The sequence below is a fragment of the Rhipicephalus sanguineus genome, chromosome 9, assembly GCF_013339695.2.
Source record: "Rhipicephalus sanguineus isolate Rsan-2018 chromosome 9, BIME_Rsan_1.4, whole genome shotgun sequence".
Classification (NCBI taxonomy): domain Eukaryota; kingdom Metazoa; phylum Arthropoda; class Arachnida; order Ixodida; family Ixodidae; genus Rhipicephalus; species Rhipicephalus sanguineus.
In genome coordinates this window covers 129,099,534-129,114,897 of record NC_051184.2, presented here as the reverse complement: position 1 = coordinate 129,114,897, position 15,364 = coordinate 129,099,534, and positions in this window count along the sequence as shown.

Genomic DNA, 15,364 nt, shown 5'->3' with positions numbered 1-15,364 from the left:
CAAACACTGGGACAGTGCCGTCGCACTGTCCCCAGCCACGAACTTTCGTGGCGAGCCCGGACGGAGAGCTCAGCTCTCTTGGCCCTACTGGCGGAAACTCTCCGCGTTGGCAGGGGTCCTGGACTTCCAGAGCTTCCCCGACCGACGATTCCCTGCAACCAAACCGGGCCGCTCCCTCAGACCGCCAACGAAATCCTCTGAACGCCGGAGGTCCCTCTCGTGCCGCTTATCGGCCGCAGGCACCGAGAGGGTATCGGGAAGACATGAACCAGGCTGGATCATGCTACAGATGTGGTCAGCGTGGACACTACCGCAACGAGTGTCCCATGCCGCCGTTGACCCGGCGCGTTTCCAACCAGGGAAACGGCCACGGCCCGCGGTGGTAATCAGCTCCCCCACATCGCCCAGGGCCACACCTACCTAGGGTGAGCAAACCGACCTTTTATCCGTTTGCCGCGTCGAACGTACTGGCTCTGCTGGCTCTTGTCAAGTACCTTACATTAGGGTATACGCTTTGCGCATGGACATACCCGCGCTGTTGGACACAGGTGGCAGCGTCTCTCTCATTGGCAATGACATTTTTCGCCTGTGCCAGATGCGCAACGTAAAACTTGCCCAATGCAACACGCGCTTGAGAACTGCTAACGGCGCATTAATAAGGCACGAGCTGCAGTGCGTCTCCATCTCTCCTTTGCGAGCGCGACCTGTAGACAGCGTTTCATTTATTGCCCGGGACTGGCAGTAGCTATGCTACTGGGTCGAGCCTTTATCGCGCGTGAAAACGTCGTTTTGGACTTATAACCAGCGGCGGCTTCCGAATTACCTGCGCAGGTGATTTGTGTCACTTCGTCCCAGCGTCATTTTCACTTCAGCACGTGCATACCTCGATCGCGTTCGTCGGCAACACTGCATTGCCATCTAAGATAATCGAAACCGTCGGAAAAAGTCCATTTCAGGATACCCAGAAACGACAGCTCGTGCGCGCACTGAAGCCGTTTGCCGCCATGTTCACGGAGAAACCTGGCCGCACTCCTGTCTTGCGTCACCGCATCGACAGAGGAGACACGCCCCCTTGGAGCTGCAACCTCAGACCACTGAGCGTCCACAAGCGGGCACTACTGGATGTTGCCCTGCAGGAGATGATTGACACCGGCGTGGTGAGGCCGTTACAAAGCCCTTGAGCGTCTCCTGTCGTTCTTGCACCGAAAAAAGATGGCACTGCACGCTTGTGCGTAGACTATAGACGCTTAAACGAAGCTAGAGTTCGGGACGCCTATCCGTTTCCTTCGAGTGAATCAATATTGTCGAGCCTTGGTAGCGCACGAGTGTTTACAACACTCGATTGCTCTCGCGGTTTCCTCCAATTCGATATGGAACCCAGCGACATCCCTAAGACCGCATTTGCATGCTATAAAGGGCTCTTCGAGTATGTCCGCATACCATTCGGCTTGAAGAATTCCTCTAGCTCCTTTCAACGCCTCATGGACATTGTTCTCGACGACACGCGGTATAAGTTCGCAATGGCATATATGGATGATGTTGTCATCTTTTCGCGAAATTTCGAGGAACAGTTAGAACATCTTTCCATCGTTCTTCAAAAGATGCAGAAAGCAGGACCCACTGTAAACCCTAAAAAAGGTTAAGCTAGCGTGCTCCAGGGTCGTCATGCTTGGTTTTATCGTTGACGACGGTCACCTTCGCCCTAACGATACAATGCTTCGTGCCATTGCCGAATACCCGTGCCCTCATGACGTTAAAAGTTTGCAGCGTTTTCTTGGAATGATTGCGTTTTATCGAGCTTCCATACCACGCTGTGCTGAGATAACCGTACCGTTGAATCAACTAGTTCGGAAAGGTGTGAAATGGAGTTGGGGTGAAGATCAGCAAAGTGTATTCCGAGCTCTCACCAGTGCTATTGCGGAGACCGCATCTCTAAAGCTCCCCGGCTTAAACAAGCCTTTCGTGCTGCAAACAGACGCCAATCACTACGGTCTCGGTGCTGTATTGTTACAAGAATTCGATAATCTATTACAGCCAGTTGCGTTCGCAAGTCACACTTTAACGCCATCTGAAAAAAAAACTACACTGTCACTGGAGGGAGTGTCTGGCGATTGTCTTCGCACTCAAGAAATTTGACATGTATTTGGACGGTGCCTCTTTTACAATACAAACGGACTACATTGCGCTCACTTGGTTGCAGCGTTTACAGAATCCTGCAGGCCGCCTAGCTCGTTGGATATTACAGCTCCATAAATGTCATTTCACTGTCGAGCACAGAAGTGGTGCGCAAAACAAAGTTGCTGATGCCCTCTCTCGTGCGCCTTTGCCCGAGCCTTCCTCACAGGAGAATCCCTCCCTTTTTGCTGTCGTGGATACAGATCCTCAGTGGGGCACCCTGATCAGCAGGCAGCGTCTCCTTGAGGCGCAGCGCAACGGCGGCCTGTGTCAACGGATCCTCAGCCACTTAGCTGACCTGAACGCGCAACCAAGTGGTGAGTTCGATTCTTATGTCCTTGCTGACGACGGCCTCCTCCTACGTTACATCTCCCACGCCGACGAGGATGACGGTACTTCTCCCTTTCGTGTCTTCGTCCCCAGGCGACTCAGGAGGGACTTATTCGATACTTTCATGATTCCGCTTTAGCCGGTCACAGTTCTGCCAGCAAAACTTACGATAAGTTATGTCACACTGCCACATGGCCATCCATGCGGAAGGACATCATCCGTTACGCGCGAAGCTGCCCAGTCTGCTAACGGGGGAAACCACGTGGCGGGCTCCCACCTGGCCTGATGCAGCCAGTACTTAGCCAAAGTCCCTGGCAAATCGTCGCGTGTGACGTAATGGGTCATTTTCCCCGTACACCTAGGGGCAACCATTACCTCTTAGTGGTTACCGACCACTTTACAAAATGGGTCGATCTATACCTCTTGCCCGTACTAACTTCGCGCAGGATTTGGCGTTGTCTTCTCGATGTGTTTGCCAGGTTCGGTTTTCCACCACAGTTGATAATGGAAAACGCCACGTACTTCACTAGTCGTACATTTGTCAAGGCATGTTCAGCGCTGGGCATCAAACTCAAAAAGACATCGCCATATCACCCCCAAGCTAATATCACCGAGCGCGTTAATCTGAACTTGAAGGCGATGCTCAGGGCGAACACCACGGAACCGACGCAATGGGATGTTAACCTCTCAGAAATGGCGTTTTCTACGCGTACCACGGTCCACGGGTTATACACCCGCATTTCTTAACTTCGGGAGGGAGCTTTCATTTCCATTAAGCCACACCCTGGTACCATCGCATCCGTCTTACCCTGACACCCGCACTTTTACAGACGCTCGGCGAAAGCGTCTTTCCAATGCCGTCGTTGCTGCTTGCGAGCAATTGGACAATGCAAGACTCGAGCAAGCGCGTCAATACAACGCCCACCGTCGTCACATTCAGTACAAGACCGGCGATTTAGTTTTGCGCCGTGCACACTATTTGAGCAACGCATCTAAAGGTTTCCCGGCATCCTTAGCACCTAAGTGGGAAGGTCCATTTAGCGTTTCACAAAAGCTTGGTAACTTATCGTACCGTATGAAACACACCAGAACCGGAAAACTCACGGGACCAGTACATGTCTCCGAGCTTAAATCTTATATCGCCTAACTCCCAACTCGCTGGCACATTCAACATTGGAAGCTGCAGGATAGCAAGTTCACGTTCTCCTCGTAGCATCGCACGCCAGCTCTTTCAAGCAATGCTCCGCACGCTCTCCAGATGCATTGTACCTGGCGCCTGCGGCCTTCACCGATGTCCTCCCGGAGGTCTCGTTCACGTTCAGCCCCCTGGGACAGGTCTCCCGCTGTTCGTGGGCCTCGTTACCCGCCATCGAGAGGCCGTGTCCGCACGGTCGCAACATGTACCGTCTTCGACTCTACCGACCGTCCCGTGGCCTGGACGTCTCACCTCCCTTTGGAGATCCAGCCCCGCCCTTTACTTGGCGACCCACCCCTCGATGCTCCGGAGCCGTTCCGTGGACTCCTTCTCTCGGATCGGCACCCGATTGAGCCATCACAGCCCTACACGGCCGAGGAGACCAGGATCCTTTGCCCGCTTTGCAGGGCCCCAGAAATTTCCCGCCGCGCCCACCCGGACGGCTCCCTTTACCGCAGCCGCCTCCTTGCGGCAAGAATCCGGGACACCATCCCTTGACCACCGCCAGCTCCAACAACCGTCGAGGCCGCCGTCGCTCTCCTTCGCATGGCTCGTCGGACCTCCTGGCGCAGGGTGCCCTTCCAGCCCCCACCTCGGTGCCACCCCATACCCTGCCACCACAGCCACCCGTCGATGACCTGCTCGACTTCGACGAATGAGCCCCTGCTCATAGAGGGGGAGGGGGTAGTGTGGGTATTGCCCTTCGCTCTGGATAAGGAAGACGCTACGTAACTCGGGCTCACGCGCTGTCGCCGGAACGGCGGCCGGCAGTCGAGCCCGGGACTCCGACCAGTAAAGGTGTATTTCCTCGCTCTGCCTCGATGTACATTCTGAGGGCTTCAGCCGACCCTTGGCCCTTAACAAACTTTATTAAGGGAACGACGGTCTTCTACATGGATACATTTCACCAGCCAGAAGAAAGCATTGGAGTGAGAGGATGCTCGCGACATTTGTTCGAGTACCATTTTTTTCCGAGTTACCTCTATTCGAATTTTATAAAAAAAATTATCTTGGGTCTTGAGAATATCGTGACCAACTAATGGAAATTTTAAGGGCTCGTTTTCCTTTGTTATACACAATATTAATGAGCACTAACAGACAATAATGTCAAGAAAATTATAATAATATCTGGGGTTTAACGTCCCAAAACCACGATAGGATTATGAGAGACGCCAATGTCAAGGAAAGTATAGGCGATGTTATTAGTAGTAAACGTAATGTAAATGTGAATAAAGAAAAGTGGATGAAAAGATAACTTGCCGCGGGCAGGGACCGAACCTGCAACCTTCGAATAACGCCGTCCGATGCTCTACCAACTGAGCTACAACGGCGGCCATTCCCCCGTCCACTTTATGAGATATATATGTGCCTTTAAACGTGGGATCGTCAGCCAGCGCCGCCAGTAGCCATGACGGTGAGTGTGGAACACACTTCTTTTGCTCGTTGGCATAACGTAGCACGTGAACTTATTACGAGCTGGCAGCTGACCAATAATGCCTCGCATACCACCTGAAAGCATCAAGTCAAGTCTGCCAGAACGAGACCCTCGCTATGAATGAAGGAAACAAGTGGAAATTTTAAGGGCTCGTTTTTCTTTGTTATACACAATATTAATGGGCACTAACAGACAAAAATGGCAATGAAAGTACCAGTGATGTTATTAGTAGTAAAGTTAATGTAGATGTGATGAAAATTTCCTTTCTTCACATTTTCATTACGTTTACTAATAATAACAGTCCCTATACTTACTTGGCATTATTGCCTATTAGTGCTCATAATTTTGTGTATAACAAAGAAAAACGAGTCCTTAAAATTTCCACTTCCTTCCTTCATTCATAGCGATGGTCTCATCCTGGCAGACTTGGTTTTTTTTTTCATTCCTTTCAGAAGCCACGTATGTGGCTATTTTGCGCAAAGAAATCTCAACGGAAGGGTTAAGGGGAGCGCAAACTTTCGACTGTTTATTACAAATTTACTGCAGTAGTATATATACGCAAACACATGCGCAGAAAGCAAGGCAAACATCGAACACATAACAATATGTGCAATACAATTGTGATAATATGGGCAGAAGAGCGACACCGGTGAAGACGACAATGAACAGAGCGCGGGATCGAAAAAGCGCGTGACAGCGTTCGAAGCAGGCAGCGAAGAATGACGGATTGTTCTCTCCTGGACGTCCGGTCCGGGGAACTAGGCGACGTCCTCCAGGCGCTGTACTGTCCTGGACTCCGGCTGGGTGACTGGCTCAGGGACCAGGCGATCCGCTGCTGTTCGGGCTGCCGTCCTGACAGCTGGACAACCGGTTAACGAGGCCTGTACTCCGGCTCGGTGACTGGCTCAGGGACCAGGCGAGGTTCCGCTGCTCTGGCTACCGTCCCGTGTGGCTGTGAGTTCCGGCTTGCTGTAGGCCGTTAGTCCTGCTGCCGTTCCTGGTGGCTGGCATGACCCCGGTGTGCTGCTGAGACGAACGCGGCGGCTGGGAGCTGCAGCTGAGTTGCGGAGCTTCCAAGCGACCGCTACCGTCCTGCTGCTGCTGTGGCAGAAGGTCGTGACATGGCGTAGGCCAGCTCCCTTGAGGACGTCAACAAGCCAGGCGACGCGTTGCCCCGAGTGATCGCCGTCCAACAAGCCAAGCTAAACACGGCGAGAGACTTCCCATTTAGAGACATCTGCAGTACAGGACTGCATGTGACAGACTATTTTCTCAGATAATTCATGAATAGTTGTTTTTTCTGTAAATACATTTGTGTGTGTGTGTGTATGCACTCGTGGCTCGATTGTTCCTTGGCTAGCGGTCCTGGGCCCAAACCTGATATTACGCCACAATCTGGCGAGCCTCCCAGGATACCCATGTTAAAAGCATCGAAGGAAAATATCGTCCCTCGAGTGCACCCTCACAGAAGTTCATCCTGTCATGACTACTTAGAGAGTAGCCGCAGTAGAGACACAGCTAGGCTTGTCCGGCGCAGAATTGCGCAAGTGGATTGAGAACGAACAGGCAAGACAAAGGGATGAACGTGCTGCTGAAAGAGAGGAGAGCAAAGAAGCATACGAAAGAGCTCGACAAATTCTTGAGCTGAAGCTAGAGCTTCAAGAAGGAGCTGGTGGAGATGCAGCAATTAACTCTGAGCCTATGCCTATACCGAATCATGCCTCTTCGGTTCTCAACCCACAAAAACTACTGCCGTTGTTTGATAAGCGACGCGATGGCCTGCATGCATACTTGCAAAGGTTCGAGCGCGTGGCAACAGGGCAGGAATGGCCACAAGATAAATAGGCCCTTGCAGTTAGCATGTGCTTAACTGGTGAAGTATTAACAGTGATCAGTCGCATGACTGCCGCTGATTCACTGGATTATGATAAAGTGAAAAAGGCATTCCTGCAAAGATTCCGGTTTACCGCCCAATGTTAACGCGAGAAATTCCGAAAGGCGCGACCGAAGGATCGAGAAACTGGAAGACAGCTAGCTGCAAGACTTTCAGGATACTTTGATCACTGGATTGATTTGGCCAATGTCTCCAGAACGTTCGACAACCTCCGAGACCACATGATCGCTGAACAGTTTCTTCAGTGTTGCCAACCAAAGCTGACCGTATTCCTTTAAGAACGAGAATGTAAGTCCCTTCAGGAGCTCGCTGACGCTACTGGCCGCTTTCTTGAGGCGCAGAACCTCTCCAACCTGGGAAGACTACGGGGTGATGTGAAGGAGTACAACAAGACTACCTCAGATGCTCAAAAGACACAACCTCCGAGGTGTATGTTGTGTAACCGTATCGGCCATCAAGCTCAGGAATGTCGCCGTCCCGCAAAGGAAGTGACCAAGTGCAACATGTGCGGAAAAAGTGGTCATAAGAGCGAGAACTGCTGGAGCGCGAAGGCACCAAAGAGGCAGAGTTCTGCATGCGTTCATGAGGCCACAGCCAACCAGTGTAGTCTTCCTCCACATGACAAGGTTGTCCGACGCCAAGAAAGTAGACGTGAGGTGACGTTTCGGAAATCTGTTTTTCTGGTAGCTGGAATGCCCGTGGTCGAAGGGCAAGTCTTGGGTCGAAAAGCAACAGTTCTCAGAGATACAGGCAGCAATACAGCAATTATACGAAGAGACTTAGCTCCAGACCATTGCTTGACTGGAGCACTAAGCCGAGTGGTGCTAACAGATGGATCTGGTAAAACGGTTCCGGAGGCAAGAATAAAGATCCGTACACCACATTTTACTGGAAAAATCAAAGCATTATGAATATATAGTCATCTTTATTATGTTGATTTAGGCAACCTTCCTGGCGTCAGAGAACCCCTAGAGCCATATCCCAAGTGGAGACGCGCTGTGGTCGACGGAAGCGACGACACATCAGCAAACCTCCGTGTAGAAGAGATGCCTCACAACGTTTCCGCCACGATCAAGCCGCAACAAGGCAAGATAACTCCATTATGTGTACCATCCATGAAGATTGGTGATGTAAGTAAAGAGAAGCTCGAAGAACAACAGCAAACGACAAGACATTGAAGTCACATGTATATTGCAAAAATAATGACAACCAACAGACAACCAAGCCAAGAAAAGTACCGGAGACGTTAGTTGTAATAATTAAAATATTAGTGTGAATAAATTAAAGTGACCGAAAAGGACACTTGGCACCGACACAGACCGAAGCCGCAACCGTCAAATAACGTGACCGACGCTCTGTCATTTAAGCTATGACGGTGGTCGTCCTCGTGTAAACTTTATCGCTTATATCTCTGCATTCAAATCTGCATGTGGTAGCCAGCGCCACTCGTAGCCATGACGACGAATGTGGAACGCCCTTTATTTTACCTGCTGGCGCAACACAGTACGTGATCTCAATTTCTTCAGATTTATTTCATAATTACTTCAAATACCGTTTCCTACACTTTTCTTAGCATGATTCTTTGTTTGTGGTCAGTATTGCCGCGCCTTAGAAAGAAAACGAGCCCTTGAAGTTTCCTTCTTTCCTTCATTCACAGCGAGGTTTTTGTTCTGGTAGACTTGATGCCTCCAGCTAGTATGCGAAGTACTATTGGTCAGCTGCAAGCTCATAACAAGATCACGTGTTATGTCACGCGAGCAGGCAAAATAACAGTGTTCCACACTTGCTGTCATAGCAGCGAGCTTGACAAAGCATGTGCCAGTAAAACGTTTTTGTTAATAGCGTTTTTTCGTACGACCTGAACGGTACAGTGAATTACCTGAGGAACAATTTGTTGTTTTTGGTTACAGCTGATAAAGAAGGTGGGTTTAAGGTGCTTGATAAAGAGATGTACAATTCTAAAGCACTAGTAGCGATAGATTCCTTCTGTATCAAGCGAAATGACATATGCCCTGAAAGAGTGAAGAGAGAGGCGCGTATACTGTGCAGGAACTTCAACCTAGAAGCCCTTTGTAGGGATTTAGACAAATCTAAGGGTTTGTGTTTGCAAATGTTTTTTTCAGCTAAAACACACAAGGTGTAGTGTCCTTTACGTGTTATCATTTCGGAGAAAGGCTGTTGGCAAGGCTTTAACCATTTACGACCCTTGTATGATCAGTAGCTCTAACGGTGTAATTGAGTTTTTAAGAGACAACGCTCACGTAAGCTTCTCTACCTTCTCTCGAGACATTAAAGATTTGTAATATTCGTTGCCCCATAAAGAACTGCTCATGTGCGTGGAAGACACTATTGACAATCATGGCACAGTGAGCTTTCAGAATGATGTCGGTCTGACCGCATCTTTTAAACTTTTAAGGAACTTTTTAAAAATTATTCGTCGTCCACGTTCGCTGCTTGGGGTGAATGAACGTTTTTCCAGAGAGAATGAGCTTGTATCGGTTCTTGCCTCACCCCTTTTTTTGAGTGACCTCTTCCTTGCACATTATGGCAGGATTCTGCGCGCTCGCTTGGAAGCAACATCGCCTGTTGAGGTCTTCCGCTATGTTGACGACTATTCCGTGCTTTTACATCTTGACAGTGATAGCCTGGCGGTGGCCACATCAACCATTTGCTGAATATTTAGTGAATGCCTCAAACCGTTAAGGCTAACATGTGAAGAGCCTGTCAATGGTCGCATTAGGTTCTTGAAACAAAAAGTGTATATTGCATAACATTGTCATGCGGAAATAAAGTATGTACCTGACCCTTCCTTTTCTTAGTAGTCATACGTGTTGGTGCTATCAGCCCCGAGGACAGAGGCCCCTCCTTCCTTACGCGTGAGCACATTCTAAGCTAGTCAAGCGGGGTATTATCAATCTATGCTTTAGGAATGTTCTTCTGAAAAGTTGTCAGCATCTCGTCTAGAACAGCTTCGACAGTCAAGATTCGCGCCTATGCGCAGCTGGCTACCCCATGCAGCTGCTCACAGCGGTGGCTGATAGTTTGTTAAGAAAATGCTCCCGTCAAAGCCCCTATGCCGCTCCCCAGACGCGCACGAACAATATGGTTGTGGGGCCTTATGTTCAAAGACTATGCCACCATCACGAAGCGATTGGTAGAAGAGTCGGTGTGGACGTTGTTTTCTCCGCCCCAGTAAAGCTTTCAGGGTTGTGCGCCCGTATTAACAACTCCACTCAGGAGCGCATCGTCTGTAGTAAAACCATCGTGAACAGTTCGTTCCATGCGCAGAAAGTGTATATTGCACCGCCTTGTTATGCGGAAAAGAGTACATCGCACAGACGGGCAAATGTTTAAACGACCACCTACGAGAACATTGCAATAATGTGGGCAAGCTAGCATCGAGCGGTCATCTTGCCGCACATAGAATGCGCTGTGGTTGCAAGCCCAGTTTTAATAGAACGAAAGTGATAGCAAAACATGCAAATCAGATGAATAGGGAAATTGTAGAGGCGTTCCCTATTAACAAAATCGAAGTTTGTGTTAGCAGCCCATCTGTTTCCTTATCCCAAAAAAGAGATAAAGTTCCTGTCGCGGTAGGGGTGGCGCGGTTGCTGTGATCTGATGTGGTGCGTGGGTGTCACTCTTTCCTTTTGTACCTGGGTATTTTATGTTTCCATGCGCAATACACATCAGTTGTTAGTTGCGCTGTGTCCTCGTGCCCCTATTGCGTCCTCGTGTTTTCGTGCGCTAAGCCTTCGATATGCTGTACCAACTAGCCCAACAGTTTGTTTTTCTGGGCTTTCTTTACATGTTGTCAGGAGATGTGTCTTGAAACAAAGAAATTGTTTGTTGTGGCTTTCTCATCTATTCATAGGGGTTGCTTCTAATATTTGCAGTGCAGGCATTGATACAGGCCTGTTTTGAGCCAATGATTTACCTTTTCAATGAAGAAAGTTGATTTCAGATAAAATAATGAAAGCTCTAACGACTTTGCTCATAATACCCCTGGTGTGTTTTTTAACACGAAAGTGTTTTATGCCGGGGTCCACCACGGCTCCACTGACGCATTTCTGTCACGGATATGACGTTGTAAAATATAAAGGCTAGCATATGGCAAAGAAAAAAAGTAGAAGAAAAAGTTCCGTCACCTGGAATCGAACTCTGCAGCGCGAAACGACTCCGCCAGAAACGGCACGTTCTTCGTAATACTAACGGCGTGCTATTTATATACACCATTTGCCAGTGTCGGTACTCAGAGATCAGGGTACATCAGCGTGTTTTCGTTATCACTAGCGAGATGGCGCGAAGGGCTGGAAGAGCGCGCTTTAAATGTCGTCGACCCCTGCGTTGAGATGAGCGTGGCTCTCTACAGGGCGTGACGCTCCTGCGCGCGCGCTTATCTTGTACGTCTTGCGCTCTCACCGCAGGTTTGCGTTCAAGTTACAGAGAGCGCGAAGGTCATTTCGCTCACCGCAGCGGCCGCTTCTGCGAAAGGAGCGCGCTGAGCACAAACAAATAAGTTAGAACTGTGACAGTTCGCGCTCTTCCTGTATATACTTGTGCGTTCGTTTCGTGCATCCTCCTTTGTATTTGACCAAGGCTGTTTACCTGTCGAGCTGTGACAGTTGTTCGTTCGTGCTCATCCTGTCTATGTTCGTTCCGTGCGTCCTTTCTTCTTGAGCAACGCATTGGAAGTTTCGAGCTGCTTGCCGTTCTTCGCGTGACAATACAACTTGTTGCTATAGCATTCATTCCTTCGCCCTCGGGGCGAAACAATGCACAATAAACGCTCTACTACGTCTGTGATGACACGTTTTACTTTCGTGTTACACCGATTCCTATGATAGAGGGATCAACCCAGTTTTTCATTTTTTGAAATATACCCCGATATGTTGAGGGCTATCGATATCGAGTAATGCATAATGTAACGTAATGTGCGTAAAGTGGGTAAAAGTTACCAACTTTTTATAATGAGTGTCAGTTTGCGGCTGTTTAGTGTGTCTCGAATTCATCCAACTGTGAGACAGCGTATCAGCGAAGTTTTCAGAGCAGCCCTACAGGAGACCTCTCAACAAGTGGCACCGGTTGCACCAAAGCATCGGTGGGCATATTGCTGTAACATCCGGTAATCACATGTTCGCGAACACCATAAAACTCGGTAGATCTGCTTTTCTTCCCTGCATTTTAATGTAGCCATTATATGTGAGGTGAGGGGGGGGGGGGTAATAGAAAGGTCAAACGTTTAGCTTTCGCAAACAAAAAATGGCAGCAGAAAAGGCAAGACTCTTTTGTGGAGTTCAGTTTTTGCGCGATTATCAGCCTTGTTCTCGTCGTTTGGCGAAGTTACGGTTTCAGACACAGTACGTTTTCAGCTAAGTTGTTTGATAGAGCATATGTGAAAGTTCGCGTATAAAGTGCAAATATACAGACACTGAACATGCCAAAAAAGGGCCGTTTCATTTGTTTCCTTGCAATCACTTTCCGACTAACTTTAACGTTGACAACACACTTCAGTCTTTGTACTCAGTGTGAAAATTTCTCCTCGCACAACATTGACTTCTGGCCTATTTCAGATGATTTCCACATGGAGGAGCGGTTACAGAGTTCTTCCGAGTGAGCTTGAACCGATACCTGACGGACATTCTCAAAGCGATACCTGTAGACAGCTGATCACAAAGCCGACCAAATAAACTGTTTCTTGTTCATCTGCATGTACAACCAGCAACTATGTGCACGTTTTTGCAGCTCCATAAAATATGGCCACAACTTGTGCCAGTAACACATATGAGTAACTGGCTTTCTGAGTGAGGATTATTTTACGATGTCTAAAGGTATGGTTATCTGCATTCAATTAATCACTCCACATTACTTCATAAAGGTGGTTTCATCTGGTTGTACAGACTATGCTTCATAAATACATGAAACAACACCAAACGAAATTCTAATACAAGCACGTGTCAAAATATGTATCATTAATTTTATTGTGGTATTTAATTAGCTGAGAAGGTCTACTGTTTCCATGAACCAAGGCACATTGTGAGCCACTCAGCTACCAATATCCACACTACTCTGCCACTTGTAAATATCTATATTTCAGTTCTATTAGAATATTCATCGATTATTCTGCTCGATGCAAGACAAGATATTTCAATAACACGTTTCCGGAAGAGACAGATATCCGGATCTTATGAATTTCCGCAAGATACGCATATCCGCATCTTGTGGATTTGCACAACATACAGGTATCTGCATCTAACGAGCTCGCGCATGATAGGGTGATATGGCTTTCCATATTCTAATAATTCCTTATCTGCGGATTCCGTTAAAACAGGTTTTTTCAATAGGATGGAACCGAATCTAGTCCCGAATTCTCTGCGAGTGTTTCATGTCCCCTGAAGCTAGCTCTATAGAAACCGTCACGTTCTAGAAATTATGTGCGAATAAGGTGCGGTCGCGTAGTAAATGCATGATTTGACCCCGCAGAAGCGAAACCGGGGAAAAATTGTGCATGCTTGCCACAAATGAGAAGCTACTGGAGATACCATTGTGAAGACAAGTGCCCTAAACTTCAACCTATGTACTAACGCAAAATAATGTAAAATTTGTTTGCCTCCACAGAAGCTTTTGTAATTCAATCACGCTGCTGTACAGCTATCACTGAATGATTTACCCGTTGATCCTTTCTGCTATGTTTACTGAACATCTATACATTAGGGCTCGCCCTGCGTTATGTTGTTCTAAGTAGTTGATTGTCAGTTTACGTTTTTTTACTTTATGTAGGAACGCCATGCACTTTCCACGAGTACGTTCGCACCACAGCGAAAAGAAAACGTAGGGGCCTTTTCTGTGGTGGCGCAATCACTTGTGATGGTAGATTGCTTGACGGGAAATGTCAGTACCCTGCTGCAAAGCATATCTGCTGCCATTTTTCACATGTTCAGGCAGAACTGGACAAGCGACGAATGCTGCAAGATACAAGATTTACTTAGGCTCCGGCTCACTGGTCGTGTACAGATTTACCACGGTACTGTGGGCGGTCATAGGGTGACGCCGTAAAAAGAAGCAGCCTTCAAAATCTACGCTGGCGCAGTGTAGGCGAGGTTGGCCATGGCTTGCCATTGCCTTGTCGCCTTGAACTCAAAGCAACTAAAAAGAAACACAGTAGAAGACTGGAAGGAGCAACTCAACCAGTTTGCTTAAACCCTTGCAGAGGCAAACGCAGACCATGTCTTAGTATCTGTAATAGCTGCCGCACATCGTGCCCCGAAGTTACACTCCATATATGGCACCGTACTTTGTGGCTCACCACTTGCGTATCAGCAGGCGCTCTTGTCTCATGGCTTCAATTTTCAATGTCTTTCTCTGCAGCTTTCTTGGGGGAAACTCAACGAGCCTGACAGGAGTTAAACCGTGCCTGCCAAAACTAATGGTGCCATTCACAGGCAGTAGCCAGTGATGAATACCAGATGGCATCAGTGCAGGTGAAAGGCACATTTTTTATGTATGTCACCACTTTGTAACTGTACAACCTGCACAAGACACTGCAGATGCTAACAAAGTGTTTGTCGGCAGTTTTAATGTAAGTTTAATACAGTGCTAGCATTGATGCACACTTTATTCGCTTACTAGGTATGTAAGTCTCAAAGTAACCGACAGCCAATTAATATGGCGCCTCTTTTTTAGCGCAAAAGAAAGGTTACCGGTCTGAGTGGTTAATCAGGGAATGATAACGTGGAAAATACCGTGAAACATACATTTATGAATTTATTGAAACACCCAGGGCCAAAAGCATTAAAGGGGGCGGTGGCTTTATTAAAATATAGGAAAACATAAAATGAGATAGAACGTCTTAGTACAAAGCCTTTTCATTATAGAGTTTTAGCTAGTTATTTCAAACACATACTGCCTGTTGACAGACCTGTGATAAACAGCTACAAAAATTCACTAAAGTAACAAAAACGTACGGAATAAAAAATAAGCCCTGCATAAGAATGCACTCACAAGCGAAATAAAAGAAAAGAGAAGAATCCGATTGTACAACGTTAGTTAAAACCTCTCAAAATAAATGATCATCATGAAATGATACGACATCATTTCACAATTTTTTGATCTACGGAAGCTATGAAGTCGTATACAGGCAACACATGCTTCAAACTCTGGGAGGTGAGAGCGGTTCGTGTTTGTGCGCGGAGGCTTGCTGCGCATGCATGCATTTCGCGCACATGTGCGATGACTTCTACTAGTTACCACGAAGGCAGCGACGCTTCTTAGCGTGCGCCTCCTTTTACCTCGTAATCGGGGCAGAATATAGCAAATATTGATATACGCTTACTCC